Source organism: Malaclemys terrapin, chromosome 24 (assembly GCF_027887155.1).
Source record: "Malaclemys terrapin pileata isolate rMalTer1 chromosome 24, rMalTer1.hap1, whole genome shotgun sequence".
NCBI lineage: Eukaryota > Metazoa > Chordata > Testudines > Emydidae > Malaclemys > Malaclemys terrapin.
The window spans coordinates 15,438,584-15,458,489 of NC_071528.1; the positions used below are offsets into that span (position 1 = coordinate 15,438,584).

Here is a 19,906-nt window from a genome sequence, read left to right on the forward strand (position 1 = left end):
AGACATCGGCCTGCGAGATTAAATAGAACTCTAAAATCTGATCTTTGCCAAGTGCCATCTGTTTTTCTCTGTCTCCTTTCTTCTCTTTCGTTTCTGGGGGGGTTTCCAGATGAGCCTCCTGCATTGGAAGAAGTGTCTGAACTGTATAATTTCCATCTTTGTATGATGATCAGACGGACCTGGAGTAGATCTAACAGCTGGTACTTTGTCTTGCCCTCTAAACGGTTACATATCTGCAAGGCGTGTGGCTTTTGACAATGACCAGCTCCCTGGACTAGGATAGATCCTGAAACCAGGTTGACCCATTGTTGTGAGGATATTGGGGAAACAATACATTTGCCCTCTTTGATCTGTCCAGACAAGGTGTCTTATGTTCCGGAGCGTGTCCGGTTGCATTGCCCTGCAGCTTAACGCGAATTGCTCAGTAGATCTACACGTCCAAGTAATCCCTTTCTCAGCCTTATTCCAGACCACTTCTGAGGAAAGTCAGGGAATGCTGATTTTTATGGCTGCGTGTATAGACCAGGCTAACCTGAGGTAGCCGAGTAGGTAATTTGATGGAAAAATATACTCTTACGCAATTCAGAAACAGCTCTGATTTGCCCAGCTCTGACCTTCTTAATCTATTTATAGCTGAGAGGATAAGTCGCTCAGTTTCCACCATAGGAGAGGTGTAGGAGTGGGACTGTCTTTAGTGGTTGAAAATAAAGAAAGGTCTCCTTTCCTGTATGTAGAAATGCCTCCACTGGGATAGCTCGTGCACCCGAGGGGCGGAGGCCAGCGTGGGGAAGGCTTAGGGCTGGATGCTTGCAATGTGATCGGGGGAAATAAGGGGGAGTGAACTGATCCGATGTATAAACACTCCTCACTCCCGCCACAGGAGGTCCGGTTTCTGAGGGGGGTTCAGTGGAAAGGCGATGGAAGGTGGTGTGATGTGACCCCAGGTAACATCCCCCTTCAGGGAGGAGTGGGTGGGTTGGTTTTTGCACGCCTTGTATATATGGCAGGGGTCAGCCCGAAGCCCGCTGGAGCCCCATTGGCTCCTGGCCAATCTGGGAAGTGTGTCGCACTCCGCTCCGGTCTATGGTAATTAGGCCCCGGGACTCAAATCCGAATGTCGGGCCAGGTGGGGCGTGAAGGTTCCTGGACGAGTAAAATGGCGCGAGGCTGAGTAGTGCGAGATCACAGATGCTCCAGCGATCGCTAGTGGGATGGGATGGGAGGGCCGGGGAGGCAAAGTTGCTATCATTGACTTGCCAGCGGGACTGCCTGTAACATTCTTCCCACTCCGAGCCCTTCTCCTGCGGGTAGATTGTGTCCAGGGTACATTCTCCAGCTGCCTTGGCCGGGGGGTCTGGTGTCAGGCGTGCGTTGGTTTATTGTATATTAGAACAGGACTTGGAGAGACCCGTGGATCTATCTGGTGCCTGGGGGTGGATCGGACCTACCAGAGCCTCTGTCCTGGGCAGGGTGTTTTTTTTCTTCTCTAGTCGTCTTTGTGAGAACAAAATACTCGGTGTCCTAACCTCTGTGAGCGCCCACGATTGGTTTTCAAATCTCGGCGCCCAGGCACGGGCCCCACCCTGTCCCGGGGACCTTCGGGGCAGAGTTTTCACCCCAGGGGTCAATGTGTTTCGCATGACGCACAAGAAGCAATGACACAGCCTGGTTCTTGAGGAGGGGGGGCTGATAATGATTTTATTTCCCTTTGGTTCCTTCTTCCAAACTCAGGGCCCATGTAACGATCACCGTGAGAACCCGAAGGCAGGGGGTTTAGCTGATAGCAAGACCACTTTTAAACGAAGTGTATTTACACCCTGAGGACATGTGTGGACATAAGGCAGCTGACTTCCTCAGGGTCTGTCTGCTGTCCACTGATACTCCGAATTTACCCCCAAATCCAGCCTGAAAAGGGAAGCGGGGTTGGGAGTTGATGGGCAGAGCGCCAGGACATTTGGGCCTATTAAATCGGCCTTAAACTATTAAAACAACCCAAAGTACAAAGTCCTCCGGGGGGCTCCGTTCCGGCCGCTTAGGCGGACTGAGTCTCTGCCCGACACTGGCCTAAAGGGGCAGCCGAGTCCGCTAAGGACCAGCTCCGTGTAACGCGAGTGTGTAATGGGGCACGTGACTCCACACCAATCTGCACAGAAGGGGCGGGGGCTGAAATGCGGCTCATGGCGGGAAACCGGTCTGGGGCACGTGTTAACACTGTGCTTAGAGCTGGAAGGGGCTGTGTGTGCAGGAAGTGGGATCTCCAGGCAGGAGGAGAGAGCCGGCTGCTGACCGTGCATCAAGGGGGGTCTCGGGCTGCAGACTATAAGGGGTTTAAAGTGGTGGAAAACAGCCTGGATCTAGACGAGAATGTGCAGCCCCATGCACAGGGGCTGGAGCTAGGGGGGCTCTTGCCCGCGCTGGTTTGAAGTAGTTTCCATCATATGCAGGGTTCACAGTTCGGTTCAAGGGCCCTCAGCACCCCCAGTGTACACGTTGCTCCGGCCCCCAGCCCGGTGGGGTGTCCACACCAGTCGAGACATGGAGGTCGGGTTTGAGTCTTCTCGGGGTATTGGCCAGCTGGGTTTCCTTGCTGCGCAGGGAGCGTGGAGTAAGCGGTGGTCGGTCCTGGCTGGGAGGGGCCTATTCCCTGGTTTCAATAGAGTTAAAAGCCCAGCCCCCAATGGTGGTCAGTGCGCGAATCTTTCTTGGGGGGAAAAGCTGAAGGAGCAAACCCATTGGCAGAGGCCCCTTGGGCCCGCAAGGAGCCCGACGGCTCCGTCCCTCGCTCCCACGGTTCGAGGCCGCTAGAAGGGACCTGCCGAGATGTCAGAGTTCAAGAGACTCCTACAGACTAACGGACAGCGGATGTGTAGAGGCGCCCTGGTGAATGCAGAGACCGGGGAGGGGGCTCCCGAGGCGGGACTGGCTAAGGGGAGGGAAGCGCCCTGGGCTGGGTAACACTCATTCTGGTGCCCCTTTGTGCTAGGCAAGGAAGGAAGTCAAATCCCAGACTCCGACACGAAATTGGGTTTGTCGCAGACGTTAGGATGATTTTTTGGTGAGCAGCAGCTGAGTGTATTTAAGCTCTAAAGTCCCGCAGACCCCCCCGCCCCCCAGCTCCGATCTCTGCTGTGTCCCGCAGACCCCCCAGCTCCCCCGAATGTGTTACCGGAAATAATCCTTTCTCCCAAGATTTCGCCTAAAGTGCATCAAACTAGAAATAACGACAGGGCCCCTTTTTAATGACTAAATAGGTTTATTTCCAAGTCCCGACCTTAACTTGTATCACTCCCGAGAGAACCGAGCCATTGTCTCGATGACAACAGGCTAGAGATTTTGTGGGTTTCGTGAGTTCTGGCTTTTCTGCAAGTTTGTGGGTGTAGCTCTGTGGTCAGCTTCAGGGAGGGACGATTTGCGATTGTTTCTCGCAGGAAATCTGGTCCCTTTTTGATTTGCTGTTCGGGGTAGGAATCGGTTCGGATAAAAGGTGACAGTGGAACCGAGCCCTGGTTTGGCTGTAGGGAGCTGATGGGTGGCCTGGAATAGGGAGCAGACACGAGGCATTATCTCCCGCCAAGAGCAGCAGATACCAGCTGGGAACGATTTCGATCTGGTTTCCTTTAGGACGCATTTCTGCTCACGCAGATTTGGGGCGTCAAGGAACTTCCGCTATAGAAGGGGATCTTCCGAAAACTGGTTAATTTCAGGCATACAGCACCTGCAAATTCCGGAGGAGGAAAGCGATTAAAAATGGACATTTCGAGGAGTAGGGGCGGGGGGTATCAACTGATGCTATTTCCCTGAGTGAAATACCCTGATCTGTCCTTTCCACCCCTGTCCTGTCCTGTCCTCCGATCTCAAGTCTTCAAGCTGGATAATGACCGTCCGAGAGGAGGTTTCAATAGTTTGAGGGGACTGGAGCGGAAAACGTTTGTCTCATGATTCTGCCAGCTGTGACGTGGGCTCGCCCCAACTTTCCAAGTGTTTCGCTCGAGCCCGGGGCAGCAGGGAGAGACTGGCCCCAGACCGGTCCGGTGTCATGTCCGCAGAACCAGAGGAAAGGGGCGCTGATTGCGGCGGCAGCCCCGTGGATTACGGGGAGGGGGGTTAGCGGCGGGGGCTGCCGGTTTCGAATACAGATGCGCGATGCAGAGGGATACACCAGGGGCACGTGCGGACCGAGGGGACCTGGCTCCAAACTCTCCAGTTCTTCAATGGAATAGGAAACGGAGCTGGCCCGCGAGAGCCAAGCCCCCCCCCCCCCCAGTCTCCTGCTCCAAGCAGCTTGTTAATTGCCCCGCTCTGTAACCCTGCATTAGCTCGACGGCCTGGGCTTGTGAAAGCACCGTCCCCACTGACTCAGAGCGCGGGGGGAGATCTGGGCTTCACGCCTGGCCTGGGGGTGTGCACTGGGGATCAGAGCCGGGGGGAGGGGGCAGAACAGACTCCTAGTGTGGGCCACCCACCCAAGCCACCCCTGAAGCAGGGGGTCACTCCCCACGCCAGGCCACACGGCCAGTTGCTTTCTACAAGAAAAGGACACGCCGGAGGTGTGTGTGTGTGTCTCTCTCTCTCTCTCTCACACACACACACACCCCCACACACACACCTACCTCTTTATTCAGATTTATGCCTCGACCCCCCCCCCCTTCCCTCCTCTCTTTGTTGTTTTGCAAAAGCACTAAAATATTCATAACTAGCTGCAATGGAGATTTCTTTGTAATGAATTTTTGATCAAAACATTATCAGGGAGTCAAAATACACAAGCCATTTCCACACGCCCCCGCCCCTCATCCTAGGAGGGAATTCAATGGAAGAGGTGGGTTTTAAAGAGGTGGGGGGATGACAAATGTCCTCGTCCCCCCCCTCCATCCTCTTTAAGTGGAGGGAAAGAAGGGATTTCGTGTCAGGGAGACGCTTGTTGGTTTCAGTCGCTCTGAAAGACAGATGTCAGAAGCCACTTTGCCTGTCTCCTGCCTAATTCATCAATATTTAAAATCCTTAATACTGGTTCGGGGATGAGGGCAAGGGGAGGAGAGCCCGTTGGTGGTTCGAAGGCAGAGCCGAAGCGGTGGGGAAGTGGCTTTTCTTTGGGAAGGGAGCACAGATCAATGGCTCACTAGAGCACCCACCTTCCCCTGGCCAGGCCTAGGTGGGAGGCAACAAGCCAGAAAAGAAGCTTTTCAAACGGGATCTATTCTCCTTGGTCCCGATCCCTGCACTACCTGTGTTTACAAGAAGCCCAGACCTCACGCTGGAGCTTGTCCTTAAAAAGATCAGAAAGGTTTTGCTCGCCTGATGAATTCCTCCCCCCTGCCAAAGACTAGCCAGAGAGTCGGTGCAGGTAGAGAGTCCCGGGCGCCAAATCTCCCCCACAGCTCCGCAGTGCAGTGAGTAGCTCCCGGTGCTAAATCTATTTTGGCTTCAGAAAGGGATTTCACCTCCGGAGATAGCTCTGCACAAGAGTAAGATCAGGTGTGTGTGTGTGGGGGGGGGGGTTATCTTGTCTTGTGTTTTTAGAAAGTGCCATGCTTTCAAAATCAACGGTGAAAGGGACCGTTCGCTGCTTCTTCTCAGCTACCAAACCTACCTCGCCATGCCTGGCATTGGGTGCATCCTGAGTTAATTATATTAATTACTTCTTTTAAAAATGTCTATAATATTGCTTTTCTCCTCTGCGTGTAAACTCGGAAAATGCAATATTGGAAGCCACGGCAAGAGAGGCTTTGAGCACGAAGTCAAATGCTTCTCTTTGTAAAACCCCTTCTCCGAAGTGGAGTGCAGAGTCCAGGCTGAGTTCTAACGCGCCGAGCCGTGTGTGTGTGGGAGAGAGAGAGGTGGCTGCTCTGTGCATGAATATTAACTATGCATAATAATGTTAGAGCATAAAATACCAGCCCTCAGCTTTGTTTCAGGGAAGGATGTGACCACTCAGCCTCTGATGGAGGGGTGAAGGGAGCGAGGCTAGCAGATTCGCCTTAAGAATGAAGCACAGACAAGGGGGAGTTTACCCCTTTTTAAAGGCAACCCTTGGGCTGGGGGACGATTTTACTCGCTTTGCCTTTCAACATATACTCAGAGCATTCTGCTAACTATGGGTCAGGGGAGCATGTTTTAACTACAGCCCCCACGGGGGGCGGGAGGGTGAGTCTACCTCTGCCCAGTCCCACATGACCAAACCTCAGGGGCTGTAGAAATCAGTCTTGTTGGGTTGGGTTGGTTTGGTTTTCACAGCTATAACCTTGTTCTTACTGTCGCAGGGGAGGGGGGATTATCTACCCCGCCTACCAAGGTCGCTGTTTTGGACAGCGCTTTAGAATAGACCCGGTTTACTTTTGGGTGCATTGGTTGAAAAGGTCGGGGCGGACATGACAGCACCGGGAAGGGCTGCGGACCTGTTCCCGACTGAACCCTGGGTGGCTTTTCCTTTCTCTTCTCTTGTATTAATTCCCCCTTGTTCAGACTGTGGATCAGGGAACAGGAAGCCTCGCGGGGCCCTAGCGCCTGTCTCAAGGACAAACCCTTCGGACCAAGCCCGTTGTTTAAGCTGCAATGTGGCTGCGGGTCTTGAGTAGCCCCGAGCGTCCACTTCGCTCACAGCCTGGACCAATATTCGTTAGCCAACCCCCGCACCAGCAGAACTCCTCCGGGGAGCAAAAACTTCCGCCTGCACCGGTGGGACCAGAGGAGTCTTTTGGGGAAGGACGTGCGGGGGCAGGACTTCAGTGGGTAGCTCTTGGCCTGGGTGGGATTTCCACTCTGGGAACTCCGCGCTGCGTTCCCCAGGGGGCTTTCTCCGCGGAACCCGGCTCCGGCTCACCCTCTCCCGGCGTCACCGGGCTGCACACTCCGAATCAAAACTCAGTCCCCGGGCAGGGGGTCTGTGCCCCACAGAAATGAGCCCAACGTTTGGGGAAATTATTCAAGAGCAATTGGACCAGCCCCCCCCCCCCCCCCAGAGTTAGAGGTTCGGCTGCCTTGGGCAGGAGACAGATCTGCTGAGACGCGCGCTCCGAACTTGCTGAAACGCGGGTGTCGGGTGTGTTACAATGCCTGGCTTGTGTGTGGTGCACACTTACCGATAGAACTGCCAACACAAACATCCGTGTGTACATGTACTGGACCGTGTGTGTATCTTTGTATGTGTGTATACCCATAGGTACAAGTCACTAAATAGATACACGCGTGTGTGTCTGTAAAATCCATAGCACGGGTGTATTCTAACGCGAGTGGATGTCTAAGCCACGCAATACAGCACAACAACGTGTGGAGAACATAAACCAGAGTGAATTCAAACACAGACCACGCCATTTCCTTTCCAAAAGAAAAATCTCTCCTTCACTCAAATACTTTGTTCGTTCGCCTATACCCGAAAGAACAGCAGGAATTGTGTGTGTCTGGATGAGGGGAGCGGGGTTGGAGTGTAACATTTGAAGGTAGCTGAATTCCCAATCTATGCATCTTTCTTTTGCAAACGTTAAAAACATCTGGGAACCACCCCCATACCTGCGCCTGGCACCACCCCCCACCCCGTTAGCAGACTAGGATCTCTTTTCTTTTCAATGCCTCCAACCCCTGTAAGAATTCGCCGTGGATTTTACAGCTTGGGAGGGGTTTTGTCTATGTGGTTTATTTTTTCCCTAAAGCCTGATGCTTTTCTCCTCGGACTGTGAGGTAAATTCAGTGGATTTTTAACTACGCTAATTAACCCTTAAGAAACTCTCCCGTGTAAACGGTGAGCGGGATAAGTACCGGGTGAAGGGCTCCGTTTGCATTTCGTGTTGGGGGAAAGACAAGACATGCAGGGAACCTTCAGCTCACCTGCTCTTTGTCTAGGCTGGTCAGACATCCGAAGGGCAGAGCGAGCAACCTCCTTGGGTTTTGTGGGACAGCCCACCCCACCCCCACCCCAAAAAACCCGAAAAGCTATTTTGGTCCTAAACAGCGAAAAGGCACCAGAACGTTCCAAGTTGCGTTGTGGCTAATTTCTGACGAGGAGAAATTACTGCGAGCAGCTACTAATCTATCGGCCGTGCAGAGCCCACCTGGCCTGGCAACCTTTTAACCCGGGATACCTGGTGGGGGTGGGGCGGTGGAAGGGTTAGTTGATAGATGCACATTTAATTTTTAGCAATATCTGGCAGGTTAGCGTCCGAGCTACGAGGGATGGGGCTGGTTTTTGGAGCTGCACCTACTGTCTGCTTTTGAGAAAGATCGTTTTTCTTAACATGTTCTCATTGGTGTTTAACGAGAAAGCAGCACAAGGACACGGCCTATGTTATTGTATGTAGCAGAATGCGTGGGATCTCTGTGCGTGGGATCTCTAGCGTAGCCATCCCGTAGCATCCCTAGCGTAGCCACAAAACCCAAAACAGGCAAAACCGACTCGGGCTCCATCCGAAATCTCTCATCTTCACATCTGAACCGGCTTCCCCAAGGCTTTTAATGTCCATCTACTTTCATGGGCCGGTAAAGCCGGATCCAGCCAAAGAGGAAGGTCTGTGTATGTCAGAACTAAAGATGGACATTTCTCTTCTCTAGAGTTACACTTGGATTTGACTTTCCTATCTCAGCTCTCCTACAGGCCCTGCAAATCTCAAGAGGGGTGGGAAATCCGAACAAATGGGGACTGAGCGGGGTGTCGCATCTCTCTGGCCATTTTCTTTCCGTTCATCTCTAAAAATCTGCCCTTTATTTTCTCCGCGAATTGCCTAGCATCGTGCTGATCTTAAGTAAAAATCAAATAGAAACCCACCCGCCTCCAGAGCGCCGAATGAAACCCACCCACCCAGTTGTTCATCCCAGCGGTGAGTCTGACAGCAATCCCGAGGAAAACCCGCATTTCTGGCTCGCACGGCGATCCCGCACCATTGCTACGGGCTCTTCCACATCACCTGGGGTCTGGTCTCTCTCCCTGTACAAGGCACTTCTCCACCTTACACCGGCCTCTGGAGACTTGGGCACTGCTGGGTGTGTGGAAAACAGCGCCAGGTTACAAACCAACCTTTCAATAATAACGCAACCTGAGCGCAGGGGAGCCTCCCTCCCCCCACAGACACGCGGGTGTCCCAACATTTTAGCTGATTTGGAGCAAAGAAAACCTCCTGCGAGTGATGGAGTCTGCCCCAGTAAATACTGCAGGGGGCTTTGGGTGTTTTTGCTGCCTACAGAAGAGACGCCCAGTGTTTCCTTCCTCTGAACTCCACTGTGCAAATCAAGCCCCTCTCCCTGCGCAGGGCAGCCCGGTGGTTTTTAACATTTTCTCACAGCGCTGCCCCAGTTTCTAACTCGAACCTTTGCAAACGAGCCCCCAATTCTCGTGCTCGTTCCAGTTAGCGCGTGAGGAGTTACTCCGCCAGGCAGAAGCAGGCACATGCGGACGCCAAGCTGCCCAGAAGTCGGTGCATATCCGCAGATGCCTTAAACACCGCTCCCCAGCCAGGCACCGTGTGCCATGCACCAGCCTCTACTTCCAGCGGGCACCTTATCCCAGGCCGGGGCCATCAGCCTGCAGCCAGGACTCGGCACAGCTCGAACGTGGGATATCCACTTTTCCATCTGAAACTTTCCCTGCCTTTGCCATGAGCCCCCCTCCCCCCGTGCGAAGGCTGGGGAACGTGGGGATCTCTCCGATGTGAGGAGCTGCTTTGGAATCTCGTCCCCGGCGTGTTTACAGATAGTAACGTTTACAAAGAGGTTCCTATTTTAACACCGCTTGCAACCTGTTTCCCTTTGTTAACGCTGGCCGGTGAGCTGCCCCCGCTGCCCGGGGCTTTGGGGAAGAACCGGCTATTTGAAATGTGGATTTACAATTCCTACGCACACTTCTGTAGATGCCTGAGAGATGCCTTGGATGGAAAGTGCTTAAAACCTGTTAGGACCGATTTGGGAAAGAAAAGGTTTGATGCGCAGATTAAAACAAACAGACGAAGCGTGTTTTTAAAGCGTCGTTTAATCTGGTTGCCCTAGAGTTCATTTTAGTAGCAAGGAGAGACAATGCTCCGTTATGGGGATGGGGGGGGGACGTGTTAGTTTCACCCTGGCTCGCCAAGTTCACGGCGAGATTTGTAGGCACGAGGAGCTGTTCCACCTCTAGCAAACTTTTGCCAGTGGTCCCGGATCCAGTCTGCCAGCTGTGATGTGTACACCCCGAAGTCAGGTTCTAAACTTCAATCCGGTAACCAAAAAATCGCCATCGGTTCAAAGATTGCTGTTTTTTTGGAGGGGGGGGCTGTTAAAAGAAAGGAGTCCGTGTATAACAGCAGGAGAGGGCATGGAGATTGTTTAGCAAATCTTATCTAGGCTGTAGCTAGAGGCATCCACACCCCACAAAAACACAAGGAAATGAGCGGAGGGAGCGCTCCCTTCTCCAAGTGGTTTATTTTCTGTCTCCTTGGAGCTTAGAAATATGAACTAGCAACCGTCAAAGGAAAACATCCCACCGCTGAATTTCCGGGGGCGAAGGTGACTGTTCTCCGCGGGCTCAGAAGTCGATCCACGGGACACACCATTATCCCTCTGAAAAGCGCCTGCACCTGATTTCCCAGGACCCCCGGTCCCATAACCAGGGACTTCTTGGTACGGCAAGAAGAGACTGAAAGGCGCAGCACCTGAGCTCAGACCTGTCTTCGAACAGCTCCACCCCCCGGCGGGCTGAAGGGCAGGTTCCCCCCCCCCCAGCCGGCCGAACTGTTCCTCGAGCTGGTTTGATTTCAGAGCCTTGCCTTAAAGCTGCCCTGGGAACCTGATCAGCGCCTATCGATCGGAGCGGAGACTAATCAAGGCTGGGACATTCTTCCAAGACAGCCGGGCTTAGACCCCGTCGGGGGGGGGGGGGGGTTATTTGGTTGGTTTGTTTTAAATTGACCATCGGGGGTGACTGATTGATCACGTGCTAGTATTTGAAGTCTCCACTATTTTGAATTTTTCCTCTAGAAGATCAGACATGCAGCCTCGCCTTGACCCCCCCCCGCAAAAAAATCATTAAAATAGGAATGCAGCTAACCTATCCTGCTCCGCCACGTCACGACGTCATGCTTTACGTAGTAAAATATGGAGAAAGGGGGAGGGGGGCGTTTTCTCTCCTCCCTTTGCCTCCCATCTCCATTTCCAAAATGGACAAAATGGATGTTTGGTAACATTCCTCTAACGGTGCCTGTGCGCGGAGCACTCACTTGCCTCCCCCAGGTCAAACTAGGCCTCTGCGAGACTCCTCCAAAGGTCCCCATTTCCCTGCCAGAGGTATTGGGGCGGGGGGGTGGCAAGCAGACGTATCTATTTAACCCCACGTAAAGACAACGTGACCAGCAAGACTCCGCTTCCAATGCCTCTTTGCAGCCCTCTCCTGAGGCGAGAGCTGCTGCTGGATTTGTCCTTCCCCGGGTGGATTTATTTGGTTTTTCTTGCTTCCTTCGCAGGCATCGTTTTGAGCTTCCTTTCTCTACCCTAAACCCTGGGAGGCTGGTTTTTCCCTCTCTCCCTTTCTCTCGGCTGAAGCTTTCATAGCTTTGACGGTAGTTGATGTGTGTGGTACCTAAATCATTGAGGATGCAGATGTGGGGCGTGTAGGAGGTAAATACCCCCCCACACACTCCCCTTTCATCTTGTCTTTCTGGGTTGTTTTTTTCTCTCTCCTCTTCTCCTGCTCATCAATTCACTCGCTGACTGATGCACCGTGAGAATTGCTGGACCGCCTGCCTTTGCGGGCAGCCTGAAAGTTACAGACACTCCTGGAGGGGGAGGCGGGGGAAGCGAGCACTCCGCTCCCAGAGACCCCTTCCTCATTTAGCACCACCAGCCACAAGTTTTGAACTTGGAATAAAAGGGCCGGAAGAACAACCCGAGCCCCAGCCCAGCCCAGGCACCTTTCAGAGCTGTTCATCTCCGCTTAGCAAGTTGTCTTCTAAATTACAGGGACCCTGCGAGGCTGGTGCTCGCTGCAGCGTCTCTGCCTGCACTGGTGGGGGGTTTCGGATTAAACTGGGGCTTCCCATGTGATTTCCCCCCCCCATCGAACTCAGTGTTGGGGGGGGGCGGGGGCGGACACCAAAGGCGTGAACACAAATCCTGCCTGCAGATCAGGCCGAGCTCGGAACAATGGAGCCCAATTCATTGTGGACAATGACCGCTGGGTCTGCTACTTGGAGTGCTGGACACGTTCGCCACAGCTCGGGCTGCTCTGGGGGACCGACAACAGCGGAGTCTGGGCAGAGACGCTCCCTCCTCGCCTCTCGCTGGAGCTGTGAGAAAATGTGTGTTGGGGGGACGGGGCGTGGGGACATGGCCGCAAAGTTTAGGAAAGTGTCTCCCCTCCCCCCCATCGCTTCCCCCTTCCCCATCCCCCATGGCGCCGCTCATCCGAGCAAAAGTAACAGACAGCCCTTGGAGCCCAATGGCTCTGGCCGGGCTCGGACCTTAGAACCTGCCGCGGGTTCTCCTGCCCCGCTGGAGATGGGCTTTTCCCAGAGTGTTGTCTTTGGAAACCTTTTCAAAGAAATTGCAATTTGGGGGGAGGAGGGGGCTCCCTCCCCTCCCCCTCTCTGGCATTTATTAGCATTTTGAATCAACAAGTAAGTAACAATGTTTCACTTTTATTCCCCCGCCCCCCCCCCCTTGCCTTTTGTATTTCAGGGCTCCTGACCCCAGGGGTAATTTAACTGTCTCTTAAACGCCACCTCGTCTCTGGAGGCTTCTACACGGGTGTGGGGGGAGGAGTTGATGGCTGGGGGGTTATTTGTATTTTTCTTAAAATGCTCTGTCGTCTTCTTCTTCTTCTTCTTCTTTTCTTTCAAGGGCTGGTACTTTTCTCTCTCCTTCCCCCTCTTTCGGTTTTTGTTTTTTAATGACCCGCCCTTCCCCAAAGCCTTCATTATTTCTTGTTATCATAAGGCAAACTCCATGCCCAAACGTTGGCATGTGTAAGACAAACAGTTGTGTGATTGTTAAGGCGCCTGGGAAAATGTGGCTGGCGGTGTGAATAGGGGACGGCCATGACGCCAGTCCCTCTTGTTGAGAAGACTTCTGTTCTCTCAGACTTTATTGTTATGATAATAACCTTCTCGCATGCTGTTGAACTTGATGTTGACTTCTTTTCTTTGGGGCTACACGTCTTCCCGGTCACTTGTTTGTGGGAAAATTTTCTCTGGGGCTACAGTGTGAAATTAATTAATCAGGGCCTTTCTCTGCGAAGGAGACACAAAAGGGGAGAGACGGGAACTCTGGCAAACTTACAAAAGCGACCCAGTTTTTATAACCTTGATGAGTTCCCAGGGAACGAACCCCCATCGTAGTGTGGTTACAGTAGGGAGGGTGGGGAGAGAGAGATTTAATTCTACATGCTGGGGGGGGGCAGCGAAATGTAAGTGTGTGTGGAGAGAGGGGCTTTGGAGGTCGCATTTCGGAATTCAGAGGCTGATGGGGATGAGGTTAGTAAACTGGATTTGGGATGGGCTGGATTGGGCTGCGGGTGTGTTTTGTGTGTGTGTGTCTTTGCGCGCATCCTTCAGTCCGTTCTAATTCTCATTGAAATGCCTGCTGTCCTCTGCGCCTTTCTTGTGAACACTCCTAGCCCAAGAAACTTTTTTTAATAGCGAGAGGGAGAAGCTTTGTGTTGTTTTAGACACCCCAGGGGGCCAGACTCGAGGATCCCGGGTCATCTTCGCCCAGAAGCACTCTCCTGCTGCACATCTCCTAGATGTCTAAGGCTTTGATTTTCTCAGCAGTATTTACCGATCAGAAACATAGCTGTCCTGAAGCAGAGGGGAATATCCCGCTACACGTTTGATTTTGTGTTTGTTTGTTTGGGTTTGTGGTTTGATTATTACTGAGGGTCTGAAGTATTAAGTGCCCCGAATCTTTTAGGACCAGTTGGACTGTCTGCCCCGCGTGTGAGAGACAGCTATCTGAATGCACTCGCTGGAGCAGGAGTCTACGGCTTTTGAGGGAAGCCAATCTTTTGCAAAGCATGCAGGCACCGGAAGAATATTTCTGCACAGAAGAGGCCAAAATGTGAACATCAAATACCCTCCTAGTCTTTGTTGCTAAAGCACCTTTTGCTGATCAGGTGGGGTCGGGGAGGGAACCAACCCCCCCCCCCCAGATATCTAGTTTATGGCAAGAGCTATATTTCCAGTCTGACTTTGCATTTTGGGGACATATTGGCTTAGGCTCTGACTGAAAACCTTTTTAACCTTGGTTTTTTTTATACGCTGTTTCTGAATAAGTTGACCGGCACAGAGCCATTCGCGGTGAGTGATATTTAAAAAATGCAAATGGTAATCAGCAATGATAATAAAGAGAAAAATGCTAAAATCTCTCTGGAAAGGTAGCACATTTTAGCTTCAAATGAGCTGATAGGACGTGTTATGTAAACCTGCCTGTAGCTTAGCAGAAGTATCTCCGAGGAGAGATCTGCTGTGAGATCCGCTAGGTGTTGGTGAGACTGACCAGGAAAGCAATGTTCAGTCTGGGTCTGTGTTATTTCCAGTGGATCCCGTGTGCCGCCCCGAATCCATTCGCTCACGATTAACCCTGGAATTCTGCAGGGAGACGGAGGAGAAAATTGCCCATCAGTAGTTTGCAGTCTGTCTGTCTGTCTAGGAGTGTTATAGATAGATGTGTCGTATAACAGGGAAAGGAAATACCGCTACGCGTGGCTTTATCCCCACCTGCCTCCCCACTGGCTTGCAGGCCCTAGCATGTTCCTGCTTTATTTCGTTATTTTTCCACGATTGTCATTTCACCTGGCTGTGATGCTGGGGCAATTTCTATACATGGCTGGTTTTATTCCTGCTTTTTAAAATGTCATTTCCCGGCTTTACCCTCTGGAAAGGGGTGAGATTTCGGATCAGGAAACTCCTTGGCTGCACGGAATGAGATTCTAGCTAGCCCCGTGAAACTGACCTGATTTGGTGAGTTAATATTCTGCTGCTGTGTTTGTTCTGAACCAAGTTCCCTGGCTTTCCTGGTGTAATTAAGAAAGAATCTTTCATCCAGCCAAAGGGGGCTCTTGAGTTTGTTACAGCTAGTAGGGTATTTTGATCACACACAGAATACGTTTGGTAAATGGCACATTTACTTCTATTGACAGTCGCTATTCTGCTCCTATAACCACCGTGAGTTACCCCAGAGCTAATGGCTGGTGTTTTGCTTGGTTGGTTGGTTTGGTTTTTGGTTTTCTTTTTGTTAAAAAATACCCCAGTATTTAAAAAACAAAAACAAATGCTTTTAGTTCACATCTTTCTGTGAAAGTGAGTCCAAGTTGGAGCATTTGCATCTTTGGTATTATAGCAACCCCCCACCTCCCATCTCTCTCTCTCCTTTTAGGTCAGCTCAGAAAAAGAGACCTCTTCGTTACATTTGCAGATATGATCCAGAGGTAATTTTGAAATGGCGTGTCTCCTCTCAGGTGCAACCAGACTGGAGGGCTGTGTGTCTTATGCGGATCGCTAGTAACACGTGCACAACTGCCCACTGTAGAGATTTCTGTGTGGGAGGGGGAGACCCCTGCCCAAAGTGTTACCATTATTGCAGCAATTGAAAATGATTTAAAGGTTTTGGGGTTTTTAAACGACAGCAGTGAACGGATTCAAAATACCCGTAGGCAGCCCTCTAGTATGTGGTTACAGAAATGCCTTTTTTCGCTATTTAATTTAAACACACCAGGCTGTTACACTTTTCTAAATATCCGTTAGACTAAACTGCAGTCCCGTTTTTTATAAAAAGTCACGGCTCGCCCTTTTATTCGGTTGATTTTGGCTCTCATTTATTAGCTGATTGGATAGATTACTTTTTGTGTGTGTGTGTGCTGTGTTTACACCAGAGTCCAATATGGCTGCTGGAGTGAAGGTATTTTGCTTCATAAGAAGGTGCATTTTATCTATCTATCTATCTATCGATCGATCGATCTTATGGTGTGTGTATATATATATACACACACACCCCAACCTGCCCATTTCAATGAAATAGATATGGATGCAGGAGAAATTATGCAGGTAAGTGTCAAATAGGAAAGGTCACCTCTTGGCTTGAAGCTTGTGCTTGTCTGGATATACATTTGCTTCATTGTTAATAATTTTTAAAAGTGCCTAAAAGCTTACTTCAAAGTAAAATGAGTGAGCCAAGGGGGTAGAGAGGACATGACTGGCTGTGTGACAGCTCCATCGGGAACCTGGCGCGGACAGGTTTGGGTTTTTTCAGTCTTTCCGTGGTCCTTCCCATCCTGGCCCTTCACGGTGGGTAAGAGCAAATATTGCAATACAGCCGGTGTTGTTTCTGAAGATCTGTGTGGAGACAGAGCTAAAGACAAGCTGGGGCTCTGGGCGGAATGCAGGGACAAGCCTTGGGGAGCTCTCCCCGTGTTTAGGATGTTTAAAGTCCTGGCGAAAGGATTTAAGGGGGAACAATTTGGGGGTTCCCCCCCCAAGGGTTTCCCCGTCTCCAGTCACGTGTGGACATGTCGTGCCGAAGGGAAATCTGATCGGGACTGTACAAGTGGGGACTTCGGGCAGCAGCCCACAGGTAATACATGATCAGAGCTGCCCATCAAGCGGTTCCATCAGTGCAAAATAAAGGGCTGGGATTTGTTTTTAATGTACCCCCCCACACCCCCACCCTTCCTCATTGTTGAGAAGTTTGTAGCGCTCCCCACACGTGGCTCCTTTGGCGGGCCGGGCCTGGTTTAAGCGGGGATCAGGTCTCTCACGGAATTCCCAATGCGTCCCCAGTCCCTTAAGCTTTTCTGGGGAATGTTTTGGGGCCGTGTGCGAGATAGACCTGGAAGGTAACTAACGGTAAAAGAGGCAGGATGCCACGTGTGTGCGGCGGGTGTCTCTGTGAGACAAAGGTATTTAAAAGTAATCACGCTGGGTTTTTTTCCTGGAGGTCTCCCGTTCTTCTCTCTCCCTATTAAATCAATTCAGATCTAGGCAAGCGTGTGCGTGGGGGGGGGGGGGGATACAGGGAGCGATATGCCTATTTTATTTTACCGCGTGAAACTCTGGCACGATGGGTCCGTGCGGTGGAGGCAGCTTTTGCGCGGGTTGGTTTATATCTAGGAGTCTAAGCGGGAGCCCCTTCGCTTTGCAGGTAGGCTGCAAAAATCGGTGCATTGCGATTTAAAGGGGGGGGGGGAGGTAAAAAGGAGAAAAAAATACCGTTATGAATGTGGCCTGTTTCCATTTGGAATTCGACGGTAAATGCCAAGCAGATCTTAGCTGGTTTAAGAACTGTCCAGCCCGTCCGTCCGTCCGTGTGTGTGTGTGTGTGTGTGTGTGTGTGTGTGTGTGTAGATATATAGAGAGAGACAGAGATGGGAATGAGAAGAACCATTAGTTATATATTTTTGTCTTTCTCAACAACAACAACAACAAAAAAGGCCCGACAATATAGAAAGTGGCATTTTAAGCCTTTGCTTTACCGTAAGGATTGACAAGAAAGCAGATTGCAGGGTGGAAGCAGTTGTGCTGATTTGGAAAGAAATATATTAAAACTCCCTCTGCTCATTAAGGCTTCCCCGTAATATTTTACGTATTTATGTGCTTAAGCCGAGTCCTGGAAAATATACCTAGAAAGGTGTTTGCAATAAATCATACATGAAACACTTCAATATGCAGATCTGACACACGTTTTTATTAACGTGTGTGTGTCGTTTTGTACATGTATCCACTTTTATCACAATCTTTGTGTTCTACGTGGATATGTAAGACTAGATACTAGCTGTGTCTCTTACACATATTCCATCATTAATGTTATACACACAGATATAATAAACACATGGAAATATTGTGATAAAAGTGCTTGTACATATTTTAGAACAATATTGTTGGTGAACAATTAGACACTCCTATAACAAACGCCTCAGCAATGGTGTTATAAAATACGTGTACGCTTTTATAACAATATTTTGTGTGTCTGTTATACGTGTGTTTAACGAGCACACCAAAATATTGTTATAAAAATACCTACACGCCCATATCCCCCGAAGCGAGTGTATAAATTAGCGTGTAAATTACCTCTGTATCAATGTTCACACACATCCATGTTCTAGAGGGAACAGTCATAGTGCGTCTGTAGCATTTCAGTCCCTGGCATGGGTATAGTTAAGAAGATGTACATTATGAATGAGATTTTTCTGACGTTATTCTATGAGTGAACGTCTCGATTGGGAGCTTCTCGGGGCCTGTGGGAAGAAGATTGATCTAATTTCTTATCCACAATAGATTCAAACACATTTGATAGAATTGTTTTCTGTTTAGAATCGCACAGTTCAGTGTCTGGCCTAAAAACTCCCCCTGCGCCCCACATTCTAACCCGCGCGAACACGGTTGTCAGGTCAGGCTGAAGACACTTGTATCTAACAAAATATAATGCAGAATGGGCCTTGGCCGAGGCAAAACGGCAGGTGAAGTTAATGGGAGTTTTGTCTGAGTAAGGACAGCAGGCTCAGGGCCAAGGCGTGGTAATGCCATTCCTATGGAAATAGTTTGAAATATTTGAAAAAGGGGAATGATAGAAATGTATGGGGATTTACACTGTTTCTGTGGGCTGTTTAAATACACGTGTGTGCATGTAATATCACACACCCATATATAAACATACACTGTGTATAATGTTGTATATTCTGTTTGCAAATTATATATAGTCGCACCAAACAGAGTCAAAATATGACACATAGTGTGAACTATTCTAAATAGTCCATATTATACACAAATTGTATTAATATGTGCGTAACATGTAGCCTTGTGGAGGATAGCTGGCATATACAATTAAAATATAACAAAATTGTTATATATATATATATATATATATATATATATATATAAAATATAACAAAAAATATAACAAAAGAAATGACGGAGACGATGAGAGATGATACATATCACACACACACACACACACACACACACACACACACTCAGATAATATTGCACATTTTCAAAAATTGTCATTTTGGAGCATATTGTTGAATGTCAATGTAACGGAACACGCCTAATGTGTGCGTATACACAAGACACCCACGTGTCTCTGAGACATATAATGATCTACTCAGGAATATTTAAATTCTACAAATGCATGGGGGGGGGCGAGGGAGGGATAATAAGCTAACTAAACAAACAGTTACCTGGCAACAACAGTCTCTCCATTCAGTTCTGTTTGTCTTTTAAAAATAAATCTGACAATAATAATGAATGAATTGATAAGCACTGTACGGTATGCAGGAAAAAAGAAATATCCCCTCACTTAAAAACAAAAAAGCAGAAACCTCTGCTTGCCACTTTGGAAATAGGAAGGTATCAACTAAAACCGAACATGCCGCGTTCACTTTCTTACATTGCAATCTCAGGAGCTTTGGGACTGCAGTATGTACCTTCCTGGAGTGCGGGATTTTGGGGGGAATAGTTTGCAAGAAAGGCCTGTCTATGGGCCAACCGACGTGTCAGGTGTAGTCTTCATTGTCCATGCAAAATTCAAACCCGCCTTGCTGTAGTTGTCAGGCAGTAAGGAACTGTGCAGACAGAGGCCTGCATTTCAGCACCATAGACAGCACTCCCCCAGTCCCCAGTCCCCAGGCGCGTGGGATGGGCGCAGAGAGGATGGGACACCGAATTGGAACATTCTGCAGCCAGACGAGGCGGCCAGGAACCTCCCAGGTCTTCAGATTGTTGTTTGTGCCTTGTTCTGTGGGGGTTTTTTTAATGAATACATAAATCTGGGGGCTGATTTAACTTCTGGGAGGTTTAATGACGTTGTTCATTAGGATTTATTTTTAAACTGTGATTTCCACGTGGGAAAGAGTTAAAGAAAGAACTCCGCCGATTGTCTGCAACGGTAAAAGGGGGGCACACCACGAACCCCAGATTTTCGTATGTACCCCCAAAGTCTTGGTTCTAAGAAATCCGGCTGGGTCTCC

At 50.0% G+C, this 19,906-nt stretch overlaps 1 long non-coding RNA gene across 4 annotated transcripts in view; it reads left to right on the forward strand.

Moving 5' to 3' along the window:
* Positions 1-10,844: 10,844 nt before the first annotated feature.
* Positions 10,845-19,906, forward strand: part of LOC128828545 (uncharacterized) — a 107,158-nt gene continuing 98,096 nt past the window's right edge. The window contains exon 1 of one of the 4 annotated variants that reach the window (XR_008443203.1): positions 10,845-12,248. This is a non-coding gene — a long non-coding RNA (uncharacterized LOC128828545). Of the gene's footprint in view, positions 12,249-12,328; positions 12,567-13,356; positions 13,422-14,062; positions 14,244-19,906 lie in introns of those variants that run through there. The other 3 variants (XR_008443204.1, XR_008443202.1, XR_008443205.1) reach the window with 3 other exon arrangements.